The sequence below is a fragment of the Otolemur garnettii genome, unplaced genomic scaffold (genome assembly GCF_000181295.1).
Source record: "Otolemur garnettii isolate 467f Iridium unplaced genomic scaffold, OtoGar3 scaffold00017, whole genome shotgun sequence".
Taxonomy (NCBI): Eukaryota; Metazoa; Chordata; class Mammalia; order Primates; family Galagidae; genus Otolemur; species Otolemur garnettii.
Genome location: NW_003852412.1, coordinates 18,019,739 through 18,039,821, shown reverse-complemented (window position 1 = coordinate 18,039,821; position 20,083 = coordinate 18,019,739). Strand labels below are relative to the sequence as shown.

Sequence of the window (20,083 nt, the reverse complement as noted above, 5' to 3'; positions counted from 1 at the left end):
GTATTTAAATAAGACACCAGTATCTTCACAAAATATTAATCAAAATACTTGAATACTTCTGGACCTTATTTGCAGATCTCAATATTCAGAGTGATACCATGGGCAGCACACTTTACAAAGTAAACACACTGCTGTCTTCCACTTACTTCAGGGACACTCAGGGGACTCAGATGTTTCTGGAATTAAATTGTACTCAGATTCATTATTACTTACTTTAAAACACCCCTGTTACTCAGAAATTGAAGTTACACTGTATCATTTTAAGTTATATGCGTTTACCATACGTTTTACGCAACCTTACTCCATGAGGTGTATGGGAAGAGTTCTTGGAAGGAACATGTCCAGTTTGTATTTGCTCAGTCACTTCACATGGTGCGTTGGTTATTATACAGTTCTGATTTCATGTACTTGCACTGTAATAGTAGAATAATAGAAAACAAATGCCCTGAAGGTTTAAAATGTTCATCGTTTCTTAAGTATAACTTTGTTGTAGTGTGAAATACTTTTTTTAAAGGGTTAGAAAATATGGGGTAAACAAACACAAGTTTCAGGTTAGATACCTCCTAGAGGCTAAGGAGGTTAGATACCTCCTTGCCTTTCTGTTACTTCTTTCTCAAATTTATATCATTTTACATATTGAAGGAATAGTAAATATTAATTGAATAAAAATACTTTGTAGCAATGCCATTAACATCTATTCTACATAAGGTTTTTGTGTAATTTTAGAACTAACTCTGCCTTTTTCATTAAAAAATGATCAGTTTACTGAGACATTTTAGCTGTGTTTCGAGGCTGCTAGATAGGCGAATGCAGAAAACATAATGTATTGAAATTTATACCAGAAAAAAATCCTGAAAAAAAAAACTATGAATATTTTAAGATAATATCTTAAAAAGGCAAAAGAAAATTCAAGCTGTCCCATTGATGTGTTTTTACCTACTCATTAATCTCCACAAAGATAGAGATATGTGTAAGATTTCTCCTACTTTTTGAGCCATATAAACTTTGAGCTGTATAAATTATGAAATATTCTAAATCTCCTTATTGTTAATTTCTAAAGGAAAGAAGAGTTTTAATTTCAATGTCAGTTTTTAAAATGTTTAACTCGCTCATTCTACAATCACACATACACTCACTCCATGAGTGAGTTTTTAAAATGTTTAACTCGCTCATTCTACAATCACACATACACTCACTCTTCTTGAAAGGAAAATTTTAAATGCATGCTTAGAAGAAACCCTACATGATTTTATCACAGTACATATTACTTTGCTTAGTCTTGTTTGAGGTTCTTGTTGCAACTTACTTTAAAAGATCCTCATCCGATTTTCTACTTTATATATATTCTTCCCTTACAAAGTCTATAGTGTCAGATAAGCACAAAACACATAACCAACTTCCAGTCAGTCCTCATGTCACTTACGTTCCTGTTATCAAGTGTGGCAGCTTGGCAAAATCGACTTGCTCAGGTTTGTTAATTTCATCCACTAGACAACATTGCTTTCCTTTTTGTTTTAATACTTCTGTGAGCTCCAGTATTTTCTTTCTTTCTCTCTCTCCCCACCCCGCTCTCCCCCACTTTCTCCCTCTCCCCCTTTTCTTTCTAGTCCCACACATACATAAGTACAAATTTCAATGTGCTCATCCCCTTAGAGTTATTTTAAGACTTACTTCTTGTATCTACAAAGGTAGTAGGAACACTTTCCTCCAAACAAAGCATAGAGAAAGCCCCTAATTTACATTCTTCAATTTGAAGACATTAGCCAGATTAACCAGTGTTTGCACAGATGTATACTGAGGGCTGTCTCTATCTCCAGGGGAATGGTGGACAGAACAGCATGAGGCTGAGCCCCAAATTATTCCCCAGTTACCCACTCATGTTCCTGGATGGCGATGTGTAATTTGGGTTGAATGTTGACACATTCATTTCATGCAGAACATTTCTATTACCAATAAGTGTTCCACAGTTCATAAATGGAACTCTTGAGAATTAATAACTTGCCCAAATTCTGTTGTATTATGCTCCTCTGTATGTTATCAGAATAATCCAATAAACTAGTAACAAATATAAACCTCTATGATTTAAATATATAGCATATTAATTCAATCAAAAAGAACAAAATAAGTGATTGACCTTTTTTAAAAAAATAAAATGTTAGTTTTCATTCATTCTTGAACAGATGTTTACTGAGTACATACAAAGTAATGGTTACTTGCATAGTGAAAGTGCAGTGGTAAGTAAATTTACAGAAATTGCTATCCAGTTGGGAAAGCAGATAAATATATAAGTAGGTACATAGGTAGATAGGCACACAGACACACATGATGGGCAGTGAGATAGCAGAAATATATAGGCCCCTAAAAATATAAAGTAGGTTTCTTATCTTAAGCTAAGTGCTAGGGAATGCATGGCTACTTGAAAAAATAATATCTAGTCATAATCTAAAAAAAAAAAATCTAATCTAACAGATTTTTTAAAAGCTGAAAGTATTGCAGACAGAAGAAGTAATGTACAGATAGAAAGATATTAGGAGACAAGAAAAATCATAACACTGTCAGATGTGGAGAGACATGGTGGCCAGCACAGCGTCGAGGACGGTGCAAGGGCGAGACCCTACAGAGTTTTGCATGGTGTTTTAAGGAATTTGAATTTTAAACAAACAACAGCAGAGAGCATTTATATTTCTAATGCAATATGGAAAACCAATCAAACAGAGCACAACATGGAGAATCTGAAGGATTAGAGTAGAATGGGCTCGACATGATGATGTAGTGAGTGAGGCGATAAAGAGGTGAGTCCTTGAGTATTTGGAGGGTGCAGTAGACAAAGATGGGGTATTGATAAAAAGGAGTTTGGAGAACGGCGGAGTAAGGAAGAATCATCTCCCATTTTCTGACCTGAGCAACTGGGAGTCATTTAGTGAGATATTGTAAATTGAGAATACACGGCATTGGGAGGCAGGAAGAGAGTTTGGTATTTCATGTGTAAATTCGAGGAATTTGCTAGACATTATCAAGAAGTCCACTATAAATTTGGAAGTCATAAGTATACAGATGGTTACTGAAGCTCAGAGAGTGGCTAAATTTGCCCAGAAAGAGGAAAATAACAAAGAATAGAGGCCCTAGAAATGTAAAAGAATAGAGGATTTAGAAATGGAAAAGCTGGTAAGAGGACTGCCCACATCACAAAATCCCAAAACCAGAGATGCTGGCGTGGACGTGGAGAAAAGGGAACACTTCTACATTGCTGGTGGGAATGCAAACTAATATGTTCCTTTTGGAAAGATGTTTGGAGAACACTTAGAGAATTAAAAATAGACCTGCCATTTGATTCTATAAGTCCTCTATTAGGTATATATTCAGAAGACCAAAAATCACATTATAACAAAGATACATGAACCAGAAATGTTTATTGCAGCCCAATTCATAATTGCTAAGTCATAGATGAAGCCCAAGTGCCCATTGACCCATGAATGGATCAATAAATTGTGGTATGTGCACAACATGGAATATCATGCAGCCTTAAAGAAAGATGGAGACTTTATCTCTTACATGTTTACATGGATGGAGCTGGAACATATTCTTCTTAGCAGAGTATCGCAAGAATGGAAGAAAAAGTATCCAATGTACTCAGTCTTAATATGAAACCAATTTATAGCTTTCTTATGAAAGCTGTAACACAAATATTGCCCAAGAAGAAGGGGAAAGGGGAGAAGGAAGGGAGAAGAGGGGGAGGTTGGGTGGAGGGACAGTAGTTAGTGGGACCACACCTATGGTGCATCTTACAAGGGTACATGTGAAAATTACTAGGTGTAGAATATAAATGTCTTAACACAATAACTAAGAAAATGCCGTGAAGGCTATGTTGATCAGTTTGATGAAAACATTTCAAATTGTATGTAAAGCCAACACATTGTACCCCAGGATTGCATTAATGTACACAGCTATGATTTAATAAAATAAAAAAGGAAAAAAATATTTAAATGATAGGTAAAGAAAGTTAAATCTTATTATAAAGGAGCCTTAGAGGGAGTGGTCAGGGAGATAGAAGAAAAACCAGAAAAGTGTGACAGGCCATCAGTAACGATAAATGGTGTTTCAAAATAATCAATGTCAAACGCTACAGAGAAGTTTAGAAAGATAACCACATACTGATTATATGTGATTTATGCACCATAAACTGATTATATGTGATTTATGTACGATCTTGCTGATGAATGGAAGATCAGTTTTGCCAGAGTAGTGGAGAAATATCTTAACTGTGGCACATAGAAGAAATAGTGGAAAAATTTTAAAAATGAAGGAAAACAAACATTTGTCCATTTAGTATTTATTTGCTTACTCATCACCCGTCAAATATTTGAATATTAATTATGTGCCACACATCCTTCTAGGCACTGAAGATACAGCCATTAAAAAAATAGGTTTTACCTTCATGGATCTCAAAGATTGAGAAAGTGATGTTTGAAAGACAGAGAAATTAATGTTTGAACAAAGAGTAAAAGTGAGATAAGTTCTGAGTTAAGAACTGAGATCAGTAGAAATGTAGAGAGAGGGGAGTAACTGAACAGAGTTGTTGTGCCAAAGGAAGTTTTTAAGATGGAATACTGCAATGTCATTATGATTCAGAAATTAACTATAAAACCTAAGCTTGTGTTCTAAGAATAAGCTATGTGAAATGACACACAGAGAAATTTCAGTAATAGTTCACATACTTTTAACCTGTTACGACTATCAGTTTGATCTCAAAGGAGCTAAACACTAGAATTGGGTAGTAATATAAGATTTATTATGACTTTTGGGAAAAAATTCAAAGTGCCTGTATAATTGAGAATAGTCCAATATAGGACAATAAAGTCAGTACTCTGTATTATTTCATTTGTAATTATCCACTTTTTGGTTCTTTCCATAGTTACATTGACTCCTGATTAGGCTTCTTGTTTCTAAAAACAATAAAAAAAATTAAGGTAGTTTATCCTGTTCTGTCTCCCCCATCCTCTTCTAACTATCCTATTCCATTCCAACTTATTTTCCTTTGGTAATTGGTATCCCTTTTCTAGGATGAAGTTAGATTCAGTTAAATTTGCGATCCTCTGATTTCATCACTACCAAACTGTTCCTCTCTTTTCATTTCAGTGTGAGAAATTGGTTATATTTATCAATATAAATGTGTTGCTATTTTCATAAAAGTTTAAAAAAATTATAAGGTCACTATACATATCATCCCATGAATATTGTATTCATGTTTCTCTTTTAGAAGGTGATCAGTGTCAGAGTATCCAGTAGTGTAAAACAGTCTCACTCTGCCTAAAAGACTTCTTGTTAGAGATCATGAAATATCAGAATGTTAACATGCTTTAAGTAGATCTCTTGGGTGGTGTGAGACTATTTTTAGATTTCTGAACTTTGGTTACCAAAAAAGGGATTTAGTAAATTTCAGTTAAATTATTCACATCGTAGAAGAAATTGTGAGTAGTTTCTCGGGGTATTTTTCCCCTTATGATCAGTTGTTGGAATCATAATTGAATCCATCCTTCTACAGATTATCATAATGAGAGCTATGCTGCCTGGACTAAAATCGTTTCTCAAAAGTTGCTTGCCATAGATAATTGCCAGAAGTTTTCCAGTCAACTAGGGTCAGAGGGATTTATTTTCACAGTTGTGTTTACTTGCTTTTCTACTAATAAGGATTAAATATACATTCATAAAACAAATACAATTGTACAGGTAACAGATACTAATTTAAGGGAAAGCTTCTGTATTTATTTTGGGTGTATATAGTAATTTTATATGTGTAAGAATCTCTGTAACATAGCTTATACAATTATTAGCTTATTAGTTTAAAAATATTTCAACATTTTTATTAATTACAATGACTAGAATTTGTAAGTTTGCAATTTCAAGCTCTAGCAATTGTGTGTATTCACTTGCAGAATGTAAGAAAAGAAATGCAACACCGGTGAACATTAGAAATTATCACATACAGAAAGCCTCTCTTGCCCAGTGGAAGGAAAAAAGCTGGCTGGTGGTGAAGCTTGTATGTGTCAGAAAAGACAAAAACACAATTAAAAAGGAAAAGGTGCTGTATGTTATTTAAAACACTTTCCTTTTTTCTGAGACTATGTCTTTTTTATTAATTGGAGGTAAATACTATTTGGTGTGTAACGTGACAGTGGCCAGTGTTAAGCTTTTTTCTCCTTAACAAATGGTCATATAATTTAGTGGTTTTAAATATCCGTGCATCTGAACATTATGTGAGGTATCTAAGTGGGTATTGTTGTCTGCGACATTGTGTAGAGCTCTTTACTCAAGCTACATCTGCGGTCAGCTGGTTGGTTGCCTGGTGCTGGATACAGGAGAGCTCAATTGATCTGTAAGGATGGCTCAATTGATCTCTGTGATTATAATACAGTAGTGGCAAGGTCCCAAGATCAGTAATAATCGGCAAGTCCCCATCATTACAAGCACCTTTCAAATATCAGCTGTGTCACAGCACTTTCCAGTGCTTTGGGTGGTGGTGATGCCATTTCACATCGCAAAAGGGAAGGTGCAAGAGGAGGAGAAATTTGTGGCTCATTTTATAATCTGTCATGAGCTGTTAGTTGCTCTCTTTTTAATTTGATTTTTCTTTTTCTTGGCTGGGGCTGGGTTTGAACCCACCACCTCCGACATATGGGGCCTGTGCCCTACTCCTTTGAGCCATAGGCACCGCCCTTTAATTTGATTTTTTAAAGAATTTTATGTTACCATAAATATATAAAATCTAAAACATTATTTTTACAAATTCTATTCCATTATTTTTTCCACAAGGGAAGGAAAGGTTTTAAAATAGGAAAAATTGTATTACTTTTTTCACATTGGGGAAATAAATTGAAAAATGAAAACGGAAGATAACATTAAATTATCCTTTTATTCAGACTCCAAATGGAGTTGCATTAAATTAGTTGTGGCACTGCCAAAATGTATCATTCTATACATTTATGAAAATGAAAATTACTATTTTAAAGTGATAGGCTATCGTGGCAAATTTAGCATTAATCTCTGAAAGATTTTTCTCTTCCAACTTGAGTTCTTTCATGGAAAAGAAGCCTGCAGAGAACTCAGAAATGACTCGCAAGATAACTATTTAAAACATGCCAATAATTTTAAAAACCTTCCATCCTGTTCCTTGGTTTTATCTTCTTCATTGATTTCAAATGAATTTATTTCTTTGTTTGAGGCATTTATACCTACTGCTTGTTTTCTTTTGACTAACTGCCCACCTAAGTGATATCCCAAATAGAGCAAATCATTTATAAAAATTAACTCTTAAGCAATCATGGTAAGATGTTAAAATTTTATCAGGGAAGTTGATGTTGAAGAATGAGAAAAATGGTCTTCCTATGATTACGACAGAAACAAAAAAGAGAAAAACTATAATTTTTTAAAATTTCAGATTAATATTAATGTGAATCTTACTACCTTGAGATATCATCTAACCCCAGCAAGAATAGCCCACATCACAAAGTCCGGGAGCTACAGATGCTGGGGTGGGTGTGGAGAGAATGGAACACTTTTATACTCTTGGTGGGATTGCAAACTAATACAATCTTTTTGGAACGAAATAGGGAGAATTCTTAAAGAGCTAAAAATAGAACTTCCATTTCATTCTGTAATCCCACTGCTAGGTATCTACCCAAAAGAAAAAGAGTCATTTTACCATAAGGACATTTGTACTCTAATGTTTTTAGCAGCTTCATTCACAATTGTAAAGATGTGGACACCACCCAAGTGCCCATCAACCCCTGAGTGGATAAATAAACTGTAATACGTGTATACCCTGGAAACTACAAAGCTATAAAGAAGTTGGAGACTTTACATTTTTGTATTTAGAAAACTATAATATTTTTTAGGTTAAGTTGTTGAGTGCTGCTTTTATCTTGGGTGCAGCCAATTGTATTTAGTTTATATTTCATAAAACATTTTATTGATTTGCTTTATTATAAAATAATACATAAGATAATTTAGGAAATTTAAAGGAAAAGAAGTGAACAAAAAGCACAATACTACTTTTTAAAACTCGTTTACTTATATCTGTTGATCTATGTATGTACATATAGCTATATGTAGTCACATAAAGAATGATAGTCATTTGGTTACTTATACAAAATTGTGCAGGTATGGGTATTTGTCTGAATATGAATGTGTGCATAGAACATGGACTACACATAGTTCATATTTCTTGATCACTTTTTTTCCACTTAAAGATATAAAACTAATATATTTCCATTTTCTAAAATTTTTTTCTTTTTTGTATTGTTTGGGGTTCATTGAGGGTACAAAGAACTAGGTTACACTGATTATATTTGTTAGGTAAAGTCTCTCTTATGATTGTGTCCCACCCCGAGAGGTGTGCCATGCACTGTAACTCCCCAGCCCCTTCCTCCTCTGCTCTCCCTGATCCCTCAAACACCTGTCCTCCACCTTGAATTGATTTGAATTTTTCTCTTATGTGGGTGTGTATTAGATTGTCTACTGGCTTCATTGAGTACATTGGATTCTTCTTTCTTCATTCTTGCAATGCTTTATTTAAGAAGAAGATGTTCCAGCTCTATCTAGGTTAATACAAAAGATGTAAAGTCTCCATCTCTTTGAATGACTGAATAGTATTCCACAGTATACATATACCACAGCTTGTTAATCGATTCCTGGGTTGGTGGGCATTTATGTTGTTTCCACATTTTGGCGATTGTAAATGGAACTGTGATAAACAGTCTAGTGCAAATGTCCTTATGATAAACTGATTTTTTTTTTCTTCTGTGTAGATGCCTAGTAATGGGATTGCAGGATCAAATGGGAGGTCTAATTTGAGTTATTTTATTCTGCCTATAATTTTTTTCTTAAAATTATTACCTATAGTAAGATAACTTTCTATTATTTGTAATAAATTATTTAGAAAGCCCCTACTTTGGGATATTTAAGTAGCATGCAAATGTCCTCTGTTATAAACATTTCAGTAAACATTTTTATAAGTAATTTTGTGTGTACTTTTGCTGTGTCTCAGGCTAAATTAAGCAAAAGGTTGGGATAGGAGTTGAGAGCATGTAATATCATAAGGATTGTGTAGAAATAACTAAACAGTTGATTATGACTGATTTATAATGATGTGAAAGCTTAGTGGACTTTGGTCTGCTTAATTATAGTGATGTTGATCTGGAATTATTTTATTTGTGTAAGAGGTAAAAAATAGACTTGGCGAGCAAAATAAGGTATTGTTATCCTGTCAGATATATTTTTAAATAACATATGATGATAGCCCTTTTATTTTCACTTCAACACTCGATTGTTATAGTAGGCCATAAATCATTTTCAAAGGACAAATTAAAACCAGTTTGACTGATATAAACTACATACAAAGAGCCATTTTCTAAAATTAAGACCAATAAGAGTGTGCCTTTAACTAAAGAAAGCATAAGTAATATTTGGGAGTATCTGGTGTATGGAGCAGGCTTAACATAACTAGATATAGAAGGTTTAGAAAGTTCTAAAGGTAGTTTCAAAATGGAAAAGCGATTAATATCACTGTGATGGAAAGTCAGTGGCTGTTGGGTGCATAGCAAAGCGTTTGCTCTCATCTCCCCTCAGACCACTAGCAACACAGAAGATGGAATGAAGAGAGAGAGACGGCACATTAGGAATTCATTGAAAATAAGTGTTTTGAAAGGCTGGAATTAATTTCTTGGAAGTAGTAGAAACTCATTGTGTAACATATAGTTCAAAGCTTGCTGGCACCTACTATGTGCTGGCACCACACTGTGTGTTGGGAGGAATTATTACAGTCAAACACAGGGGTTACTGAAATGCCAGAGGAGGCAGGGACCCTTTTCAAGGAGCTTAAGGTAGATGTCATTGTTTCTGGAGGTTTATTTGGCCACACTCCTTGAAGCCATAGGAAAAATAGATAAGGTAGCTTCAAGGTAACTTTGTGCTCTAGAATATTTTGTTTTCCAACATCTACCAAAGAATTTATGAAGAGACAAGTTCCAGAATCTATGTTACTGATAGTATAACGGGAACACAGAATTTTAAATGAGTCATATAAGAAGAGACAATTTGGGCTGAATCCTTTTCAGAACACATTTAATTTTGCCCTTTAAAAGTGCAAAATTCACCATGCTATGATTTAAAATGGACAACAATCAATATTTATTGTTATTGTCCTTTCATTTTAATCAGAACCTGCACAGTGAGGTAGGGAGGATACACTTTCAGTGCCTCATTCAGAGATTGAACCCACGAAGGATGTCTGGTTTCCTAAGTACTAATTCTTAGAAAATGTGACAAATTTCAAATAGGAATTAGCACCTTCTTTACCTGGGGGACAAAGCCCCATAATATCTTTATCTGGTGAGGTTTTCATTATGAAATCAAACCTCAGGTGCTTCATCCAAATCACAGGTAGCTGCGGGGTGCAGAGTTCATTACTGTTACTCAAATACAGAGACATTTTCAGAAATAAGACACATGCTGTGTATGACCACTAGGATCTCTTTCAGTCAGTGAATTTTGCTTCCCAGGCAATAGATAAGTTTGGTTACATCACAGAACAGCCGCTGGCTTCAAAGGTTAAGTTTCATTAATTATTCAACTATGGAGGTCTCGCTGTATTACTTTCCATGATGATTTCCTGGCCCCAAACTGCTGTGGTAAGGCTGACCTCACACCCTGGTGTGCTGGTTATTAGTTGTTCCTGTGATGAACATGGCAGAGCATGGGAAGATAGTCATTGTGTAGGATTCAAAGTTCACCATAATGCCAAGAACAAGGACGTTTGTCCTTACTCTTTCCTCTTTAATAGTGCCTGTATTTTTAGAATACATACTCTTCTTTAAAATGTGTGTTAGTGTATGTATGTATGTTTGTATGTATGTGTATGCATGTACATGTATGTATATGTCTATATTTTTAAATAAACAGATGATCTAAGACCAATATCAATGCAAAATGAGAAAATGATTCTGTGATAAATGCAATGATTAGGCCAAGGTCATAGATTCCCGTTCAATGGAAGAACAGGCGTCAAACCTGGGATTTTGTCCAATGCTTTCTCCACATTAGAGCTGGTGTTCAGATGAAGCTGTACCTGTTACACACATGGAGATTGATACTTTGAAACAAATGAGAGAGTCTGAAGAAACAATCAGAATAATAACATTTTAACTCTAGTGTTTGTCATCCCTGGAACAGGCTCTCTTAGAATTCTGTTTGCACAGGAATCTGAAGGAACATGTTCTCCAGTGGTGCTGTGGCTGAACTGAGGGCACATGTTGGCTCTTGTATTTACTAGGTCTGGAACTTTGGGAAAGTTACTTAATCTCTCTGTGCCTTAGTATCCTCATCTGTAAAACTGGCTAACAGTACCAACTTCAAAAAGATGTCTGTAAAGTACATGAATCAATCTATGTAAGGCCCTTAAACAGTGCCTGGCTTATAGGAAGTGCCATCTAGTTTTTTAAAAAGTGATATAATTAAGCCTTATCTATAATTCAAAAGCTGTAGGCAGAAATCAAGCATTTAGGTCCCTGAATAGTTTTCCATCATTTTAGTCATTAATAACATTATTGAAATGTCCAATAAATCCTGACCTATTATTTTTATGTCAGATTTTTTTCAGCTGGTGCTTGAATATGCAAACCAGGGGCAATTTAGCTGTCAGTTTTTAATTTTTCAAAAGTTTCTTTCCTTCAACAAGGAATTTGAAAAATCACCTCATTTGGTACGGGAAAAAGAGAAGGCTATACTTTATTATTTGAAATTTTTGAGTAATGTAAGTAGTGTTTGCATAATTAGGAGTTGGCCCTATAGGAATATAGCTTTCCTTATGCTTAGAGCAAATAACTTAGGAATTGATTTTTCTTTGTAAGATTGCAAAATGGGAATCCTGTAAAGGTATAATAAATACCAAGTTGGAATTTATGATATCATATTAATATTAGGTTCTTAGATGTTATAGACCAACACTGAGCTTTTTGTGGCTTTGCATAAAGATAGAATCACAGGGGGAAAAACACCGGTGTCTTGCACTTAATAAATGGTATTGAACCTCCATGGAAAGCCTGTGACCTACGCATTCTCTGTGACCCCAAGAAAAAGGGCCTGCCCTTGAAATGCTTCCATTTAAGAAAGGGTAAAGACAGATCAGTAATCATTACACACTGTTGAAAATAATTATCATAGAGGGAAAAGGATGCTGTAGATATCAACTGGAGGAAACATCGCTTCCAGTCTTAGGTATCAGATGTTATGGCAGAGGTGGCTTTTCAGAAGTTCATCAGTGTGGGCGGCACCTGTGGCTCAAAGGAGTAGGGCGCCGGCTACATATGCTGGAGGTGGCGGGTTCAATCCCAGCTCCAGCCAAAAACTGCAAAAAAAAAAAGTTTATCAGTGAAAGTTATTACACTGGAATATTTTAAGCAAAATACAGGATGAGAAAAAAAACACAAAGATAGAAGACATGGGAACTTTCTAGAAGAATGACGTAAGTGTTGCTCAGATTCCTAGATGTCTATGGGAAGGATTGGAAGCCAGATCAGGAAGGGACAATGTAGATCATTTGGATCTATGTTGTGTGAGTCTGTAGTCATCTTCTTGAACCATAACATAGTTTTCAGTATTATTACCAGAATTATCCCAGAAACATTCTTTCGATCTCTTGATAATATATTACTAAAGCGTATAATCATTATGAAACAACACAAAAACTCTTATCTGAATAATATTTAAGTAATAAATACCACAGGCTTTTCTTTTGAGGATTAAATTGTTTTCTTAAGTTATACTTTTTTCTCTTAAACATTTTTATTCTGCTTTCAAGATATATCTATTTTTTAAAATCCATTACTTATTTTGAATGTTTTCAATAGGAGTTGATGTCATAGGTGGTTATTTTGAAAAGGAAAAAAATAGCGCATTGACTGAAATTGGCACTTCTTTCTAAATTAGAATTTCTAGAGGAAGAAATAACTATGAAGGTTTAAAGTCAGTAGAACTAGAACAACCTTTGACGACTAGAAACATCCATCGACATGGAAAATCCCCTGAGAAGCCACAAAACATTTAAATTCACCTACATCAGCGGTTCTCAACCTGTGGGTTGCGACCCCTTTTTGACAGTGAAAATACATTGCGGCATTAGGAAGGTTGAGAACCACTGACTAGAGGGACGTTTAGCTCTGGACACCAAAGAAGCTGTCTCAGTGAGAACAGATGTTTAGTATTCCTGTCTGAGGACTTTAAAGGACTAAGTGGGAAAGACGCGCAAACTAGATGCACTTTGCTAGAGAGAAAGTGAAAGATCTGAAGAATATCTTTAAGGCTTTGCACCTTTTCAAAATTTTGCAGTTCTTTCTCATGGCCAAGATACTTTTAACATTTCTTGCATGCCATGCATACTTACCTTTTACCCTGACCCCAGGCGGAACCCCCTCCTCACACACTTCTCTACTCCACATTTTTCCTGACTAATTTTGCCCCTAGGCAGGAGGGAGATAATATTACTAGTCCCCTAGTATCCTAGGAATTGGCCCATGAAATGAGGCTGAAGGAGCTAGGGGAAAATAAATTAATTCTTCAGTATTTCAAAGGCTAATACAATGTTGGATTGCTCATTGTAATATAGCAGCCAAACAAGACAGTCAATACTCCCATTGCACTTTTGTGCTGATGTGCATTTTGTGCTAGTTAAATCATACATAGAGTTCTGTTTTCACTCTTGTTTCTATGTTATTTAAATACCTTGACAAATCTGAGTTTATCGAAAGTAGGTCAACAAAAATTATGTTTAGAGTGTATACCATGATGTGTAAAATTAAGTTAGGATGTTCATCTCAGTTAAAAAAAGAATTGTGATAGCTCTTAAAATATTTCAATGGCTGGCATGTCAAAGAATGAGCTACATTATTCCATTGTTTTTCGGAGGCCAGCTCTGGGACAGAGATGTGACAAGTTCCTCTCTGAGATTTTGAGTTCTCCTGTCACTACAAGTGTTGAACAATATCTAGATATTTGGTTGGCAGGTTGGACTAAGTGACCTCTAAGTTTCAAGTTTAGTTTGGACTTTAAATTTTATTTTTTAAAGTTACTTACATTGCTTTATATTTTCCTATCAGGTTATTCTCTAAGCTGTTTCTTGAAGATTCAGAAAAATAGAAATTCATAGTAGGCATTCAGAGCTTGAAAATAATCTAACAGATAAGACAAAAGAGATTTGGGTCCTCTGTGAACAGCCCTTCACCTTTATTCAAATTCATTGTCTTAAAATTAGACCTGCCCACTTGTTTTTATCAGTTGAGCTCTTTAATGACATTCCAATTAGGGAGAAAAAATCAGCCTAAGGCGACAAGTTTTGCACATAGGAAAAATTACATTCTCCTTGTCATTTGATTAACACCAGAATGTGGATACACTGTTTTCCTAAGGTCCTAATGGTTCTGAAAAGAAAGTATTTAATTTGCTCATATCTTATTTTACAGAAAAGAAAGAAGAATTCTCTATGGCAGTCGCTAACTCACTGCTGGGTTAGTCAGCGGCCCCTCACCTTCTGCTTTTCTGTAGCTGAGTGCTGTGTGAGAGCAGAAGCTCCGCTTCATGTCACATAGTTAGAGCCCTTGGGATGAGTGTTAAAACGGCACGCAAGACATAATTGCCCTTGACCCAAAAGAAACATACGGATTCTACAGAAATATCACTCTTCAAATTAGATCTGCCTGCTGTATTTTTTTGTTCATCTTTTGAGATTCAAAAAATATTTTAATTAACTCCAAATGTGTGGATCTGTATTTTGGGAGCCCATCATTTCAAAGCCATCGTAAACTTTCTGAATTTCTTTTTTGGAATATAAGCATTGAAAAAAGGAATGGTATTTCACTAAAATAAATGCTTCACCAATTTCAAAATGGCAAAAAAGTCATGTTTGAAATTACTATAACAATATCAGATACTTACTAGTGTACGCACACACAGAGGCCAAGATTTTGTGAAGTGATTTTTTTATACTTGTATTTAATTAGTCACCATTTATCTTTTAAAAACAATTGAAATGCTGTATCTCGTGAAGTCGGGGGTACTCAGTAAGTATTTAAACCGAAGCATCTCTAGCCCGGTAGGAGAACCTTGGAGTCAGTTTAAGCTGTCTCTGCCAAGCACGTGGGTCAGTGATTTCTTTGTTTTGGTGTCTTGTGCTTCTTGGACATGGGATGCTGGGAGTTAAACTTGATTTCCATTAGTGGTGACTTTATTAAAACAAGAGAGTAAATTTCACAGAAGTACAATATCATCCAATATATTTAAGATGTTGATTTCTAAAGGTAGGTCAATGGCATAAAACAGAATCATTTAAAACTTCGTTTACAAAAAGGAAAACATACTGTTCTGTGTTTAAATATTAGAGGCTCCTGCTTATTTAATAAGATTATTTAGTAATTTTCTTTTATATTTCTATCATGATTCAAATGAAATCTGATTATTCATTGAAACATTACTTTGTAAGAGATAAACCCTGGAATCCGTCCAAGTATCGTTCACTAAAGACTTAGTTAAACAGATTAGCTATATCCATTAAAGAAAATATTATCCAGTACTGTTTATATTCACTGATTATATTGGCATTGAAAAATATGTATGATATATTAAAAAATTAAATAGCAAGTTATAAAACAGTACCTCTTCCGTAATCCTCTTTTCATTATATTATAAATATATATTGAATTTTTATATATGTGTATGTATTCTGATGTTTGAGTTAATTTACTTCAAAATTTTGTTGGTGGTAAGTTTTCAGTGGGTCATTTGGGTGATTTAATGAATATACTTCTGTTTTCTAACACAAATCTTAAACCATTGAAACAATGGAATTTTTGCCAACACTCTTGTTCATTAAAGTCTCTGCCAGCATTAACATTTTAAGTACACTGTTTCTGTGGTTTTCTTAAGTGGATATTTGTAATAGAGATTTGTGCCAGATTGCTAATCTATTCATTACTTTTTAGCTTTTTTTATCTTTTGGTTTTAATAGATTTACTTTTGAGATTAGCACATTTGTCCAGCCTTATAAAAATTAATTGAGGTTGAAGTGAGATGTCTCCCACACATTAATTAAGCAAAAATCTATCTAGGTCCTGAGTGAGCCTGATAGCATCAGCTTCCCGTGGGGTCCTGTGAAACTGCACAACCTGGGTGCTGTGACCGCCTGAGATTCCCATAAACTGAGCAGGTCACCTCAGCTTCCCGGCTTCTTTTAGTTACATCCAATAACATTCTCATTCTAGAACAATTCATCCTTTCCTATATTACATTTTCAAAAAGATTATGAATTTATTAATTTTATTGGAAATGGATAATTCTGAGAAATCACTTATATTAACTTCTGATCTACTTTATCCCCCGCATGTTTCTTTTTCTTTTATTTGCCACAAATTTCCTTGGGATTACTTAAGTTTAATTTTCAATCCTTATTTTATAGGCCAAACAGAAAATATAAAAACAGTCATTAAATTCACTTTTCACAGTACATTTTCTCATCTCTAAAATTGGATACCTTTCCATAAAAGTATTTATACAGTACCTATTCTGGACACTACCCAGAATTAAAGCATAACCATTGCCCTCGAAAGAATAATAACGTCCAGCCTGGGAAACAAGACTGGAAAATATTATTGTGCCACTTTGTTTAGATCTGGCTTTAGGTTATATCAGGGTTTTTCCATCTTTTTTATCCCATAGTACACTTGAACTTACAGTTAAACTTCCACAGCACATTTAAATTATGCTGACCAAAAAATGAGTAAGAAAAAGAATATACTTACTGTGGTTTTGAACTTCTTTCAAAAGTGATTTAATTAATGATCTTTAAAAAGTTTGGTAGCATATTTAAGATCCTCTCACAGCACAGCAGTGGGCCATGTCACCCAAGTTGAAAGTCACTGGGATATAGTTTAAAAGGCAATAGGGGTTGGAAAGTACTGGTGCACCTTGCACTCAGTGTATAAGAAGGGGATGAACTTGGATGGGGAGGGAAGGCATATTCAGCAGACCAAGGATATTGGAGAATAAGTGAATAAACAAATTATCAATTGAACATCCCTTTGTGATGTCAAGTCACCTAGCTTCAAAGATCTTTAATATTTTTTTTAAGAAAATGTATCCCATTGCGATCCCAGAGTCTTTTTCATACTACTTGGAGCACTAATGCCTGCTACTTGAGTTTTCTTACTTTCCAGCTTCCCAATATTTTGGCTTAGTTTTACAAAATATCTTCTGTTGTTTACACTGTGGCAGAATCTCCGAAGCTTCCATCTACTCTTTGTTCTTTTCTTCATTTGTACCTCTTTCAACACGGAGAAAATCACAAATGCACTGCCAGTTGCTGATAAAATGATTCACTCTATAAATAGTTGTAAAACCCCAGTATGCTATATCACTGCTAAACAAAGAAAGTGTATTTTGTGGTTCTATTTTAATGAATCTATTTAATTAATAAGATGCAGTTGGATGCTTTTTGTGTTATTTTAAAAATCATGGAATTAATTTTTTATGAGATGATCTATTATCATTAGAGCATTAATCATGCTCTTTCCAGCTATTATTATTTTCCCTCCAAACCCCAGAAAGAAAAATCTGACTTACATAACTACACAGTTTATGTAAACTATGTGCATAATTATGTATGTATATTTACATGATGAAACAGAGATGAAGATACAGAGCTTCCTTTTTGATAAGTTTAATGATACTGCAAAACGATGCATCTGAACTTTAGTAAATAAGAAGTAGGTAGTAAACATCTTTTCATATTTTTTTTGTTGTTGTTGGCCGGGGTTGGGTTTGAACCCATCACCTCTGGCATATGGGGCCGGCGCTCCACCCCTTTGAGCCACAGGTGCTGCCGTCTTCCCATGTTTTTTATTTCTTCTGACAAATGCTGTTTAGGCAGTATTTTAATAACTGTGGATGTCATGGTGAGCACAAAAAGGTGCATCCTCGCTGTCATGAAACTCCCAGTCTCATAAGAGAGACCAGTAAACAAAAATACATACTCACACCCACATATTACGGTATTTGCAGTGTATAATGACATTTTTGCCCAAATTTTTGAGGAAAAAATAATGATACGGATTATGCCTCGTGGTACTAATTCTGTATCTATACACATATTTTTAATTCTCTTTTTAACAAGTTCCCCAGGTGATTTGTAGGAATTGCAAGACTGGAAAAGGCTGGTATTAATTCTGATGTTACTGAGTGCCAGTCTGGATAGCTCTCGGAGGTCACAGTCTAGTCACAAAACAGAAATGTAAATGCAGAGCGTTCACGGGATGTCTCAGGAAAAGCTTCCACCTCAGCTGGGTGTCCTGGGGCCTCAGGATGGGGCCAGCTGTGTGAGAGGAGGAACAGGGCAGGGATCTACCAGCAGGAGCCTGGGAGAGCCTGACCAGCCCCACAGGACAGCTTCTTGGGAAATAAGCCTGCTGGGGTTCTCAGTGGAGTGGCCGTGACATGTTCTCATTGAACGATGTGGGTGGGAATAGGAAATGAGAAGATGGAGATGAGGGTGGGCAGAGGGGACAGCTGGGGGAGGCTGAGGCAGCTTGCACCACTCCCTGGGCTCACTCCCCGCCCTCTCCACAGTGGCCAGCTCCGTGCCTCACACTCCCACCTGAGAAGGAGGCATTACTGTGCCTGACTTCCACCCGTCTTTAACAAATTAAAATGAAAGATCTTTTTCCTGAAAGTTTGGACCAAAAATGTGTGTTTGCATTATCCATTGGAGCACGTTATACGTGGCAAAACACAGCAACCACATGTGTACTGGTTCTGTTTTGTGTATTCTATGTTGTCAAATGCACTTACATAGACACCATCCTCCGATTTTGCACAAGGATCAAAATGCGTGTAAACTGTTGATAGTGTAGAGATTATTTTGATTATCTGAGTGTTTTTTATGCAAGTGCAACACTGTGCCTCACTGTGACCCAAACACTCTGCAGTAATTGAGATTGTGGCATTGATCACATCACAAGCTGTCTGACTCTAGCCAGAAGAGATTACCTGTCTTTGTCATATTTTCACAGGGAAGAACTTAGTGATAGCAGCTTTTAAGGCTTGAGTCTTTACTGGGACATTGACCAAGAATAAACAATAAAACAAAGACCAAACAAACCAAAACCTCTCTCTAAATACTTCTCAGAATATTTTCACAACAGAACCTACTTTAATGACTTAGCTTTTTAATATGAAATAATAGTTTTCTCTTCTTTGTCTTAGTAATGCCACAAACATATGCACACAGACACACACACACACATAATATTTTACATCTGGTGGGCATAAATAATTAAGCACCAATGTCATCATTGCAATTTTTGCATAACTATAATTGAATGATACCATTTTAAAATATTATCAGAGTAATACATTATGAGTATAGATAATTTTATGCTTAGAAAGCATGTTCTATGCATACTTAACTAAATTTATGATATAGCCAACAAAGGGATCAATAAGTCACAATAAATTGAGTTACATTCATATGTAAAATAGATAATGATACGCTATATTCTGTAATGATCTTTTCCTATTTGATAGCACACAATTTTGGGTATATAATTATTTTGAATGGGCAGAATTTCTTTTTTTTTATTAAATCATAGCTGTGTACATTAATGCAGTCATGGGGTACAATGTGCTGGTTTTATATACAATTTGAAATACTTTCATGAAACCGGTTAACATAGCCTTCACTGCATTTTCTTAGTTATTGTGTTAAGACATTTATATTCTACACTTAGTAGATTTAACATGTACCCTTGTAAAATGCACCATAACTGTGGTCCCACCAATTAACCTCCCTCCACCCATCCTCCCCCCTCCCCTCTTCCTCATTTTCCCTCTTCATCTTGGGCTATAGTTGGGTTATAGCATTCATATGGAAGTGTGGGTTTTTATAAATTGGTTTCATAGTAGGGCTGAGTACATTGGATACTTTTTCTTCCATTCTTGAGATACTTTGCTAAGAAGAATATGTTCCAGCTCCATCCATGTAAACATT

At 35.2% G+C, this 20,083-nt stretch overlaps 1 protein-coding gene across 2 annotated transcripts in view; it reads left to right on the top strand.

Annotated features, from left to right (window-relative positions):
* The window catches only part of EDIL3 (EGF like repeats and discoidin domains 3), a 430,053-nt gene that overhangs the window by 143,923 nt on the left and 266,047 nt on the right, over window positions 1-20,083 (top strand). The window lies entirely within an intron of this gene.